Source organism: Vipera berus (assembly GCF_964194415.1).
Source record: "Vipera berus genome assembly, chromosome: 3".
In the NCBI taxonomy this organism is placed as follows: domain Eukaryota; kingdom Metazoa; phylum Chordata; class Lepidosauria; order Squamata; family Viperidae; genus Vipera; species Vipera berus.
The window spans coordinates 95348717-95362994 of record NC_138204.1 but is presented as its reverse complement, the minus strand read 5'-3'; the positions used below and the strand labels follow the sequence as shown (position 1 = coordinate 95362994).

The following is a 14278-nucleotide window of genomic DNA, read 5'->3' as shown; positions in this document are numbered from 1 at the left end:
TAGGTGGTCTATAGAATATCATGGTCAAAACATTTGAAGAACACTGAGACAGCAAGACAAGGATGATCATGCTCTTTCCACCCAGATTCCTTCATCCAAATCTCAGGTTGTCCATGAAAACAACCAGCATCATTTCTATTGTCCTAACCCTATGTCTGAATCCTGATGTCTCCTTGCAATTGTATACCTTTTATCCTCAAAACCTTTCCCACCAAAGGGAAAATGGAGATAGGATGGTAGTTCACTAGTCAAAATGGATTTAGGCAGGTCTCTTGAACAGCAGGTGGACGAGCATAGCAGCCTCCAAGAGACCGGTTCCGTGGAGAGAGGTTTTTCCCTGGCCAAAGGAGGCGTGGTTTCGCATGCTGCCTGTATCCCATGGATGAGACTGCTTGTTTGTGTGGACCGGTTTTTGGGCACCCCTGGACTAGCAAACACCTCCTTCAAAGCTGCTGAAACTATCTCCTCCCTCAAACCCATGTTGCCTATCACCTGGCTTCGGCTATCTGTGCCTATACTTACCATCCTAATAAAGTAGGTGGTCAGTTTAGTCTACCTGTGATAGAGCTGATTTACAAAGAGACCTGTCCATCTCCTCAAATTCAAAGCTCCCTCCCCCCCCCAACATTGGAAGATGTCTCTGTCATCTTATCAAATTCTATCTACTTGGTTTTTTTTAGTAATTTCCCCCATGAAGTAGTCAGGCAAACAGTCGCAAGTTACACAAATCAAGTTAACGTTTCCTTAAGGATTTCACAAGAATGGATTAATAATTTTACAAAGAGGTGATTAAATTCACCCAGGACCGATAGCTTATGTGATTCTACAACCACCTCTGTAGTGAGATCAAGCAGTTGGAAAGGGAAGGTGCTGTACATATGGGGGATGCACAATAGCAGCAACCCCAACTTGTTCAGTCCCTGATCCAACCTCAAAAGTATGACCTCAACATTCAACAACTTGCAGAATAGCACTTCTCCCAGTTCTTGGACTCACAGCTTGCAATTTCTAGTCCTGTCTTAAGGTCATGATTTTTAAGCACCAACACCAAGGTCATGACTTTTTAAGTACCACTTAAAACCTAGCTAAATAGATCTCTGAATACTACTTTCTCATTAGCTTGCCAGTTATTGGTGCACACAGCAAGGCTGCCCTCTTGTGTTCAACTTCATTGTGGATAAGATTAGATTTACTACAAAGAGTGACTGGGTGATGAAAAGCATCGTTGTGAGCCTAGAGCACTCAGTATTCTGGATATCTGATTTATAAAATAAGATAGTGGAACCTGAAGTATAGAATGATGCCAGATTTCTAACTTCTCCTACCTTGGACTGATTCACCCCCATCTTCTGTTATACTCCTTTTTCATTGTTTCCATTATCCTCTTCTCACTCCCTGTCTTCCTAGCCTCCTTAATTAACCAACAGGGCCAGAGACAACACCCAACTAAGATTCAGCTGCAGCTAAAAAAAGAAGTCTGACTATCCCACCCACTACCAGTTCAATAATCTTCCCAAATCCCATCATTCACCCATTCCCCATCAATCTGCAGTTGACTCTCACCCACTTAGATTGGGGGGGGAGGTGTCAGAGCCTCCCTGTCTATTCTCACACCCCAATTTGCTGACTCTCATCTTAAGAGCAAGCAAGTCTGTCTCTGCTCTTTGGCTTCTGTGTTCATTTAGTGTTGTTTCCTCTGTTGCTTACCCTAATAGATTATAGACATTAAAAACTAAGGGTATATATGCAGGAACTATTCCAATTGATAGGGATCTTAGTGCATCTAGTATACAAATAGCAAATTTGTATGCAACAGGACATATGTCTTGCTGTGAAAAGAGAATTGCATGTGTGGAAGCAATTTACAGACACTTCCAGTTAAACTAGAGTGTCCTTAGCATGCCCCTTTACCACGTCTATGGAAAACTTGGATAATCAAAGAATTATTGTAAAATAAACATTAAGAGGTGTCCACTCCTGCTAACAGATTTATGTACAATCATTTCTTAGAACAAAGTAATTGTAATGGGCTAATAAGAACCCAATGTACATCAGTCTGATGGAAACATCACTTAGAAATGATAATTCAGATACTGATAGGATCTAATATTCATTAGATGCTATCTAAATTTTTTAAAAAATCACTTTGTCACAGGTTCTTTTTAAACTATACCCAAATTTGATTGATTCAAGCTCAAAAAAACCATCAAAAGTACTAGACTCTAGACAACTTGTTTTTTATATCTCCCTACAAGGGATGGGATGATGTTTTATGTTGGAAAAATATCCAAGGCACAAAATTGAAACTCATAACATACTTCACAAAATCTTTCTATGTCTATTGATTTCTATACTCTATTTCAACTACTGTAGACATTGTTCCTCATTCTATATTTTATTATTATACTCTATAAAACTTGTAGTTCTGTGCTATAATATACAATTTCAATTATATTGCTACTATTACCAGTATACAACAGTGTTTTAAATTTTACAAACGCTGGTTTGTCTTTAATTCCCCCCCCCAAGGATTTCTTCTGTTTTTCTTCTTTCTTAATGGGCAGTAGGTAAAACACTGGTACTTTTCTCAATGTTGGGCTTGGCTTGGCTTAGCCTTTTTATTTCTCTCCAGACCCTTCAGTCACCTGTGTGTGAGTTGAGCGGCCATATAAATTTATGAAATAAACACAATAAGCTCCTTTTACTTGCTTTCTCTGAGTGTTGGTGCAGAACTTGCAAACCATAAAGCCCTAATAAGCAGGCATATACATAGAATGAAGGCTATTGCTAAGCACATTTGATTTGTGCTTAGATTGTAAGCCGCCCTGAGTCTTCTGAGAAGGGCGGGATATAAATGGGATTAAAATAAATAAATAAATCTCCACCCTGTTTCAAGGCTGTAGCTTTTATAAGCAATTCTGCCATGTTGGGGAGAAGGTTCAAATAAGAGAGACGGGCAGCACATATGCCTGCAATTTTCTTAGCAGCCTGCTTTTTGCACACAATTACTTCATAGAATCATATTGGGGTTTATCGTGGGCATATTTTGCAAGATACGTTTGCCTTTTTAGTAATTTAGCTTTTATGAACCGATTGTGCATAGCTATAGCTTTAAATTGGGAAGATGAAATTAAGATTGTTGTACTTTGCAAAGAAAAGTTACTTTTCAGGGTTTTTTCCTTCCTATAATGCATTTGTAAAATCCATGATGTTTAATTTACACAATATGAGATTTAGGTGTTAAACCAAATAAAATAATTTATTCAGTTTTGTATTGCATCACAGGTTTGAAAGGGAGAAGAATGCTACTGGAATAAATGCAAGTCCTCTTAGAAATCATGTATTTATTAATAGATGACAGTCAAATATTCATTGATCTCCTTTTTTACTTTAATGTTTGATATAATTAAACACTAACAAATTAAACATTATTTCATATTGCAAAGCAGATTACTGTTTCTTTCTACCTTTCTTTGACTCTTTGGACTATTATGATTGTAAACTGATTACTTGGGTGTCCTTCCTTTAAAAAGCTGTTATGTGTCTAATTAATTTTTGGATTTTAGGTAAAGTGATATGTTATGGATACTGTGATGACCCAGGGCACAGCACAGAGGCAATGCAGTCAGCTGGCAATTCAAACCGCCCTTTAATTGCTCCAAATTTTCCCCAAATGCTCCCACATTTCTGGCAAGCCTCAAAACAAAGGAACACACACACACCTTCAGCCGCCTCTGGGTGCAAGTAGTTTCACACACAGTCTGATTAGAAGAGTAATTTACTCAAGGCCACGGAGATAACAAGGAATGACACATACATCCAAAATCTAACAAGTCTGTGGAAATACAAGCTTACCTGAGCAGTTTCAGAAGAGAAGCCAAAATATAATCCAAGGTCTTGGAACATCCAAGCAACGTTGTCAGTCAGTCCCAGTTTCCGGGTTTCCAAGCAGAAATCACAACACAGAACAAGAGATCAGCAACAACACACAAAACTCCAAGGAATCAGTGTTTGTTCCTGACAAATGCCTCTCCCCACAGCGTCTCCTTAAGTCAAAGTCTCCAGGTGTGCCTTTGTGGAGAGGGGCGGGATGCTCTCCTCCCGAGTAGTTGAGCCTGCCTGCGTTGCTCCCTCCCTCTCCACACTCTAGGATCAGGAGAGGGTGGCCCTTGCTCATCGCCTGAACTCTGTCTCTCCTGTTCATCCTGTCCCAATCCTGAAAAGCCCTGGCCTGCCTCTGCCTGCTCTTCCCCACATTCCTCTGAAGCCACAAACACCTCTCCCTCAACCTCCATAGGGTCCTGTTCCAGCTCATTTTCCTCATCAGATTCACGCTCCGAAGGAGGCATGACAGATACTAGTTCAAAATGAATTACGGCTTGCCACTTCTGTTTTCTTAACCAAAAGAAGAATGAGAGTAACTCTGTTCAGATCAAGACCATGGAAGCTACTGAGAGCTGTTATGAGCTTCAGACCTTTTATTACTTAACTTATCGTTGGGGCTGTTCAGAAGTTGCCTCACAGATAAAATAAAATTTCAATTTCAAAAAGCTGTTGGAAGCTTCTCTTACATGCTTCCTCCCATTCAGTCTTCATTTATTTATTTATTTTATTACATTTATATACCGCCCTTTCCCAAAGGACTCAGGGCGGTTTACAGGGTGATTAAAAACAAAAATACAAAAGTTAAAAACAATTTAAAAAATTATATCCGTCCCTGAACAAATAAAACCCCAGTTAAAATTAAAATTAAAAATAAAATTCTCAGCCTGGGCCAGAGAGCTCGAAGAGCCAGGTCTTCAGGTCCCGGCGGAATGAACGGAGGTCGGGGGCAGTCCTAAGCTCCGCTGGCAGCTGGTTCCAAAGGGCAGGCGCACCCACTGAGAAGGCCCTATCCCTGGGTGTCGTCTGCCGGCAATCTCTTACCGGTGGCACCCTGAGAAGACCCTCCCTGTGGGAGCGCACTGGACGAATGGAGCTTGATGCCGGCAGCAGGTGTTCCCTCAGATATTTATTTATTTATTTATTTATTTATTAGTTTTTATAAACCGCCCTTCTCCCGAGGGACTCGGGGCGGTGTACAGAGGAAGGAAGGTATACAGACCGAACAATAAAATAATAAGAAACACTAATAACACAAACTGGGACCCCAATTAACGTTATCATGCCAGGCCAGCCTGCTGGAATAGGAAAGTTTTTAAGTCGCGACGGAAGGTACGGAGGTCAGGGGCCATCCGGATTTCGGTTGGTAAGGTGTTCCAGAGGGCTGGCGCACCCACTGAGAATGCTCTCCCCCTGGGGGCCATTAGCCGACATTCCTTGAGCGGTGGACCCAAGCCATTTAGGGCTTTATAGGTCATCACCAGCACCTTGAATCTCACCCGGAGGGCAACCGGGAGCCAATGCAGCTTGCGGAGTAGAGGTGTTACATGGGAGTATCGGGAAACCCCCATCACAACCTGCGCGGCCGCATTCTGCACCAGCTGAAGCCTCCGAGTGGTCCTCAAGGGCAGCCCCATGTAGAGAGCGTTGCAGTAGTCTAAACGGGAGGTCACGAGATTTGAACTAATCTGACTCATCTATCCATTTTTTTTAAAGTGATGGATCAAGAAACTAGAGAGAAAATTGTGTACAAATAAATTTGAAAGAGCCAGAATCAGATGTGAAGTGCTAAAGGTAAAGCGTAGCTCAATAACTTCAGAGATTTCTTCTGGACAAATAATAACAATGTGTGCCCATTAGGTCTTCTCAGAGGCAGTCAGATCTTTGGAAGCTGGCTATGTGTGCTAAATCTTGGAATTTTGGTGCCAAAGTGTTCTAAAATAGAATATTTTGCATTCTTGTCTAAAGGTCTGAATACTGTATGTGCTCACTTGTAAACGTGAAGTTGTAAATCTATACTTCTAAGTTTTTCATCTACGTTAACTTCCTTTGCAGTATGTATTAAAAAAACCCTGAATATACTCCCCCTTTCCATTTGTCAAGCTTTAATCTTCACATTCCATTCTGTTGACATATCCTACTATTGTAGTGCAATATTACTCAGTCTCCTTCCTGAGTCATAACTTCCAAATTAGAGGCGGTGCTTTCTGCCGTCATAGAATTTGCAATGTATGAAAGTGATAAATAAAACTCATAACTTGTTATTTTTTAACAATTAGAATGGCTTAAAATATATTTATAATTCTATTAGATGCATCAGGCTATTCAGGGGAAAAATGAAGAAAGTTGAATATTGAAAGTTAACTATGAGTCCTACATCACGCCAATGCTTTTTCAATAATCAGATATTTCCTATTTCTGAAATACAATTTGTTTAGGATTCCTGGAAATTAAAAAGAACATTCTTACAGACATGTTTTGATGTATTGTTAACATGAGATGAAAGGTATTTTCAAAAAATACCAGTAAAAGACGGTGTGTCTGTATGTGCATGTGTGTGTATTCTATGCTGAAGCATCTCAAAATAGTTTACAATATAAAGAAAATGATGTATAGTTTCATCACTGTTTCACTTATCCTGTAAATCACATTAAAACAAACCCCGAACCCATTCCCTTTTCCTTTTATGTTAGTTTGTATTTTAATATTGATTTTTGAAATTTAATAAAGATATTTAAGGAAAAAATATAAGAAGCAGTACATTAAAAATATGTGGATAAATTATGTATTAGAGTTCATTACTTTTGAAAGTTAATGATTGCTCAGTACTGAATGCAGTTACTCTGGGCTTTTGAAGTTGCATTCTTTCTATTTTACTCCTTTAGTTTTAAGGATTGAATGTGTACACATGGTATTCCTGATCTTGTAACAGAAAATGAAATAAAATGTAAACATATTAAGAATAGAAGAACTGGGAATGGAATCAGAAGGAGAGAACAGTTGGAATAATACTGTCCTTGATTTTTTACGGCTAGGGAGAAGTCTGTGATGGAATGTACTCTGGATTCCCAGGAGGGAGGGGTGCATTCCAAAGAAAGGGAATTTTTTAGATAGTGTGTGTGATAGAAAGAGGGTGAAGATAACCCTCCCTAATAATTCCCAGAATATGTTTCTTATAGGTAATAGTCTGCTTTAGTTTGACAAGATTCTGTTTATAGGTGTGGAACAATAAACAAAACTGCTTGGAAGTATTACTATGTGTCTTTCTTGATTATTGGAACCTGACAAGAATCTTTGTCAAGAAAAATTATGATGTAAGGGGAACACTAAATTTGTCACTGATATTTTTTAAAAGAACTTAAGGCTTCTTATATCAGTAAATGTTCTGTGCATTATTATAATTTATGCATACACTGAAATAGTAAAATGAATTAGATGGTTCTGTGCAGAAACTAATTATGAAGATGTTTGGCTTTCTAGATTCTTGATTAAAGCAATGGGGGAAAAAAAGAAATATTTGGATTTTTAAAAAAAGCTCCAGGGTCTTTTTTTGCTTGTTCTGTCAGATTAAAAAATGGTATTATGAATATTTCCTAATTTTTTAAAATACTATATGAGGCAATTAAGATGTGAAGGAAGTTGGTCTATATTTGGAATTTTCACACTAAATCAAATTAACAGATGAAAGGGTAGAAAGGTTCTTAATACTGTATAGATATATTTTACAAAAGAAGTTAAAAAATAGTAGACTCAGAAATTAAAATTGACTATGCAAAAAGCTTTGGTTTCACCCACCCATTTCCTCTGTCAATTAGTGCTTCCTGTATTTTTTAAAAATATGTCTCTTTGTTTTAATGTGATGTTGTTTACTGATATTTTAACATTACAGTTTGGTCTGCTTTTTATAAAATAGGAAAAATGAAACAATTTTTTAAAATAAGTTGAAGTTCATTTATAACAAAAATTAAATTTACTCAAAAGTAAAAAACAGTAGGTTTACAGTTATTACCTGACCAAAGTGTGCTTTTTAATGTTTAAAATGAACATACTTTTATGAACTAATCAATGAAGTTAATAACTAAATAAAGTAACAATAATGCTGAAAATGAGTTGTATATTTTGCATTTCCTCTAACATTTCTAGTTTTTTTTTCCTGGTAGCTTCAAATTTATAAAAAAAATTGCATTTCTAATCATAACTGTGAAGCTTAGTTTTAGATCAGGAACAGATAAATTGTCCTCAGAGCCCTGTCAGCAGTTGTAGTTATTGGCAGCATGATTTCTGTAATTTTGGATTAAAACAAATAAAAAAGCAGTATAAGCACCAAGTAGTCTTAATGTAGTTTAAAAACAAACACAAGTAGAAAAATTATGACTCCATACAGATGTATGAGAATTGATCCTTTCTACTTGGCATCATTATCATGTGTATGGTATCTCTTGTTTTGCTCAAAAGATTGTAGATGCGTTGGAGTCAATCTTAAAAAAATTACTTACATGAAATAGGATCATTGAGAACTAGCTGCACAATTTTTTTGGTAAAAGTTTTTATTGGGTTTTTTCCCATACATTCAGTAATAATTTTTCAACAAATGTGCTGTCTGAGTTTACATTTGCTAATACATATTTAATTCCTAATCCTTTATTCTTTCCTCTAGCCATTGATAAAATAAGTCCCAAGTTTGATAATATTCCATTTCTTCTTTTTCTTTCAGTCTCAGAGTCAGTCTATCCATCTCTGCGCATTCTACTTTTTTAAAATTATTTCTTCATCTGATGGTATTCCTTCATTTTTCCAGTATTGCGCGAATATAATTCTTGCTGCTGGTGTGACATGCAAAATCAAATATAAGCTTTGTTTGTTAGTCTTTTCTGGAATTATACCTAATAAAAAAAGTTCAGGTTTAAAATCTACATGTTCTCCCATCATCTTTTCTAGCCAGGTATATATCTTTTTCCAATAACTCTTTACTTTGTCACATGTCCACCAAACATCATAATAAGTGCCTGACTTATGTTTACATTTCCAACATCTATCTGACATGTTTTAAAACATTTTTGCTAGTCTTGCTGGTGGCAAGTGCCATCTATAGGACATTTTATATAAATTTTCTTAGTAGGAAGTTGACATTGTCAGTTTGTATTTTCTTTCCCATAAATTTTGCCATTTTTCTAATTCTATATGATATCCAAAAATTTTCGCCCATCTTATCATTGTTTCTTTAAATTGTTCGCTTTCCATTTTCAAAGTTAATAGAAAATTATACATTTTCTTGATTAATTTCTCATCAGAAGTTAACAATATCTTATCAAACACAGTTTGTTCCTTATAAAATCCTTACAGTTTAACATCTTTATCATATCTAGCTTGCATTTGCAAATGTGCCCATTACGATAGATTGATACCCTCATTTTCCATTTCTTCTTTAGATTTTAAATTCCCTTCAGAGTTTAGAATATCTCTATATGTCCAGATTTTTTCAAGGTTCACTAAATTTGGGTGTACAAATGCTTTCATTGTTGACAACACCCTGGAATTTTCAAATATATTTTACATTTTATTTTTCCCCATGTTGTTAATAATGCATTTCTTATATAATGATTTTGAGGATGAGGGGGCCACAGGGGGAGGCGGGGTTGGGGCAATGGTGCACGTGTCCACAGAAAGGTCTCACCCATGCCATAGGTTCACCACTGGACTAAGATCCAATATCTGGAAGAAAATAACCTTCCAAAAAACCTTCCTCACCAGCAGATCCCCGTAGGAGAGTTGCCCCTGGGCGTGGCCCACGCAGAGCAGCGCAGCCAAGGACATGTCATCCAGGCAGCAGGGACAAGACTGCACTCTCATGCCCCGTCGCATCCAAATGATGCTACAGGGTGCAGGTGGAGGATGTGGCTGTCATGGTGCTGCAGGGCCACCTGGGCGATCTACGGTGGGCCATGGAGGTGGTAGGTGGCCCTGCCAGCAGGTGGGGCAGGGGGGAGTGCGTGGGGCAGGGCGGTTTTGGGACACTCGGTGCCATCACTGGTTTAGTCCATTTATATTCAATGAAGAAAATCCATTTTCTTTCTCCATTTCAATTATTTATATTTAGGCTAGTCGATCTCATGATTCTCTGTTCTCTGGCGATTCCTTCACTCTTGATTAGATTTCTCTTTCTGTTCTCCTGTATGTATAATTACTTGTTCAGTTGCTTCTTCTATTTGTTTTTGATCTTTTCTCTCCTCTTGTTGATGTTGCACTCCTTCATCTAAGAATGCTCAATTTCTTTCATCAAAATCTTCTGCTTTCCAAACTGAATCCAACTGGTATCTTGTATTATTCCAGTTGATTAAGATCCCTTCTGGCATTAATCATCTGAAATTTATGCCTTTTGCAATCAGCTTTGTAGTTAAGAAATGATATTGTCTGCAATTGTTTTTATTGGGCATTATTACTGATACTACTGTTGTGGACACTAAGTTGATGTTGAACTTAATTACGGCAGCAAGACTTTTAGTAGGTCAATATTGGAAGAAGGAGGAACTGCCGACTATAGAAGAATGGACTTTAAAAGTTTCTAACCTGGCGGAAATGGCAAAGATCTCGGCGTATTTGAAAGACCATTCGCAACGACGTTATATTACGGAGTGGAAAAAATGGATTGATTATATCCAGAATAAATATGGGACTAAAAAGTTTCATTTAGCATTTGAATAAGTATTGATGTGATATTTGTATTGCTTGTAGTCACTCTATAAGAGCTAAAGTGCGACAGACTTAATAGTTCATTGTTGTTAACATATGGTTGTTTATGATTGTTTTTACTTTTATACCTTGTATTTAGCTCTGGGAAGTCGGGGACGGGGAGGGGGGAAGGGGAGGGGGGGAGGGTTGGGTAGGGCTGGGAAGGGGGTGGGTGGGGAGGGGTTGTTAAAGATAAAATGTATTGAAAAACTTTTCAATAAAAAAAAAGAAATGATATTGTCTTCAAGTATCTCTTACTCTCTTGGGTATCTGCTTAAAGACCACAATTTCTTTATTTTTATATTGTAATGGTTCATCTCTAACTTTTCTCAGTATTTCATCTTGTTTTCTTTATAAATCTTACATGCACTTCTCTGGGTAGTTTGTATCTCCTTACCTAGCTTGAATTCATTCAAAATATTTCGTGTATCTCCATTTGCATCTCTGCTCTGTCTGCTTTCAAAGCTCTGCCTGGAGATCAATAATCACAACTGCTATATTTTCTTCTCTGTCTTCAGGGATATTTTGAAATCTTAAGTAGTGTTCCGCTTTCTCCATTTCTAAGATCGCCACCTCCCTTTCCAGATTTTGATTTGCTTGTTCTAATTTTTCATTTTCTTGTATTAGTATTTCCATTTTCTTGTCAATATAATCTGATTTATTTTCCATTTTCTGAATTATTTGTTCATTTTTAACAATCATTTGATGGTGGACTTCAAATTGTGTCTTTATGTCCAAGATTTGTTCACTTAATTTATCAAAATTACTTTTTGTCTCTTCATGATTTTTTGTATTGATTCTTGAATTAATTTTAACGTAGTTTGCATCTCATTTTGAACCGTGCTTATTTTCTCATTCTGCAACATTGTTTCAATAGATCCCTGGGTTGTTGGGCTAGATGTTCCAACAGAGAGTGCAGAGGAAGTCTTTTTCATAAGTCTGGTGAGATTTGATGTACTCATTTTTTCAGCCAACTATCTTAGGCTAAAATCCAAACCGTAAAAGGAGCCAACTGCTTTAGGCTAAATCCAATATCTCAAGGAGACAAAACAAAATAAAACAAGGAAAAAAGAAAAAAAAGCCAACTATTTTAGGCTAAAATCCAGCCAAAAAGAATGAGCCATCTACTTTAGGCCAAATCCAAATCCTCCAGTCGAGTCTCAGATGTAAAACATCCGCTGTTTCCAAGTAATTCTTGTTTTGGTTATATCCAGAGTCAACAAATATAATTGTAGAAAGTCTTTTCACTTGTAAACTCATACAAAGGCACTTGGTTTACACCAGGTGTCGTTTCAAGGTCAAACACTTTCAGATTCTTTTATTATTTAATGTTACTGTAGTATCTTCTTTCACCACTAGATGTCCTCATACACTGTTTTTGTCAATATCTGGTTTTAAAAGATTATTACAAAGTTTTTCTTTTAAAGTTCATTATAGGTTATTTACCCTAGGAATTGTATCTAAATTTTTTCCCACATCCTGTAGGTTAAATAGTCTTTCTTTGAGTCAGTCTAAGTTCAATTTTTAAGTGTTCTTTTATATTCCTTAAAATCCTTCCCCTTTCTGTAGTTGCTCGCCGCTTTTAACTCTCTTCTCCCCTAGTCCTTCTGGGATCTTTATAGTTCTTCCCAATCAGGGGATCAACATTTTTAGGTCCAAAGGGAAAAGGAAAAAGAGCAGGCTCACCCAGTTTCAGCACGCTGTTGACAATCAGCTGTTTAGCAGAGCGCCACGGCTCCTCGCTTTTCTTCTGGCTAGTGATGACTTGGGCTGTCTGGGCTTACAAGGCAGCCTTTTAGAGGTTTGGGGAAAGGTTTGCTGGGAAAGTGTAGCCTTCTGGCTCATATTTGACCTGGGGATGGGGGTCCTCCAGCTTGTTTTCAGAATTACTTGGATGCTGGGAAGTTGATACTGTTGCTTGTCCCGGATATTGTGGGGTAATGGCGGATTCGGTTTTTAAAGAGACTGTGCTCACTGAGTTTGTAAGTGAGGAAGGAGAATTGGTGGTTGAAGTTGTGGAACTGTTTGTTGAGGATTTGCTTTTACCAACATTTTTAGGTTTCCATTTTCTGGTCTGGATGCTTTCCTTTTTAATTGCCAGAGGTCTTGGCACCCCATGGAGTTTCGTGTATTATCCACAGGCATTGCACACTGGCTCCCCTTCTGCATTCCGTCTCCAGAGAGTTGTGTTGGTCGTGTGACAGTTAATCCAGCAAAGACCAGCTCGATGAGTTGAAGACATTCTGTGGCTTGATAAGAGGCCTGTTGATCCCATTCATTTTGTGATAGAGGCCACAGGCATTGCACAGATAATGCCCTGTGCCATCTTTCCTCTATAAGGGGGTGGACATGGCCCCACAGTTAACACATTCTCGGCCATCGGGGTATTCCTCCAAGAACTCGAACGTGGATCTTTGGTCATGCAAGGCTCCTTGTCATGTCTGGAGGCTATGCAAGATGCTGCTCTCAAAATGGCTGGCAGGCCAGGATGGAGGCATCTCTGCTGGGTTCACATAAGCACCGGGATACCGGCTGGAGTAGGATCCATTGACAGAGCACATCAGAGTGTTGCCGTACTGGTCACGCCCTCCAGCGCCCAGCAACAGTGGACTTTGTTAGCTCCCATCTTGACCAGCAGTGCTCCCCCCAGGAGGGCTGTGGGTGTAGGAAAAACCAGACGGTGGGTGAGGGCTGCCAGCATTGAAGTGAGAAGCCTTAGCACTGGCTGGCTGACCCCACCCAGGGTGGCCACCCAGAGGATGGCCATGGTGGGTGGGATAACAGCTTTGCAGGTAGGCTTTGGAGCATGGAGGAAACTTGACTGGTGGGGACGTACACCGCCGGACATGCTGGGGAGTGCAGGAAATTGCTAGAATCATGGGGGTAGGCTGATTGGCTAGGATTTGGAGCAAGTGCCAAACTCTGGTACATTTTATGTCCTTCAAAGCACAGACAACACTGGATCAAAGCAAGTGGTCAGGACTCCATCAAGACAAGCCAGCAATTTGGATGGGAAAGGACCAGAACAGGAAGACAAAAATTTGGCTAAACTTCTGGGCTGTTACAGTCAAAGGAATTGTCAAGCACCTTCCTTCGTAACTAAAACCAGGCCGAAGACATCAAGATTTTTCACTGCTCTCGTGAAACGTTGAGGCACAGTCCTAGGTCTCTGCTCGACAGCATCAAAGTTCGATGAATTTTGTTTTTGCATAGATGGTGGGGGCCTTTCTTCCGTCCTTTTAGAAGGTTTCTTCAGTCATCTGGTCAGGACTCCTGAGGCATCCCTCCTTCTTCATTGCCTCTCCAGGGCAACTTTCCGACCCCTTGGGGTTGCCGGGCAGAACGAAATCGGACTAAGAAGCTGGAGACCTGGGTTCTTCCACCCATCTCGTCGAATGCCAAACCGGAAGTCAAAGACTAGCGCACAATTATGTCACTATTTTATAATCCCAAATGCTTTTAGAACATGAATGTCATATTTCATCATTTGTACCTGACAGTGTTTCTGACGTCATGCAACTAAGATACGCTCATTTTCTGAATTCAAATTCAGGGTACTTCTCTTAATGATTTTGGAAAGTTTACACGTTGTAGAGAACTTGTTGTGATAAAATGTAATGTGAGTTTCTGAACATCTCTCAAGCGATCATAGAGCACTGACTCCAGG

General features: G+C 38.8%; 1 protein-coding gene and 1 pseudogene across 4 annotated transcripts in view; one reads left to right on the top strand and one right to left on the bottom strand.

Annotated features, from left to right (window-relative positions):
• NEK7 (NIMA related kinase 7) overlaps positions 1-14278 on the top strand; it is a 75547-nt gene that overhangs the window by 18628 nt on the left and 42641 nt on the right. The gene's annotated exons all lie outside the window — the stretch shown is intronic.
• Positions 12312-13565, bottom strand: LOC308667038 (transcription factor GATA-5-like; annotated as a pseudogene). The gene has a single exon. The product of its transcript is annotated as a transcription factor GATA-5-like (transcript).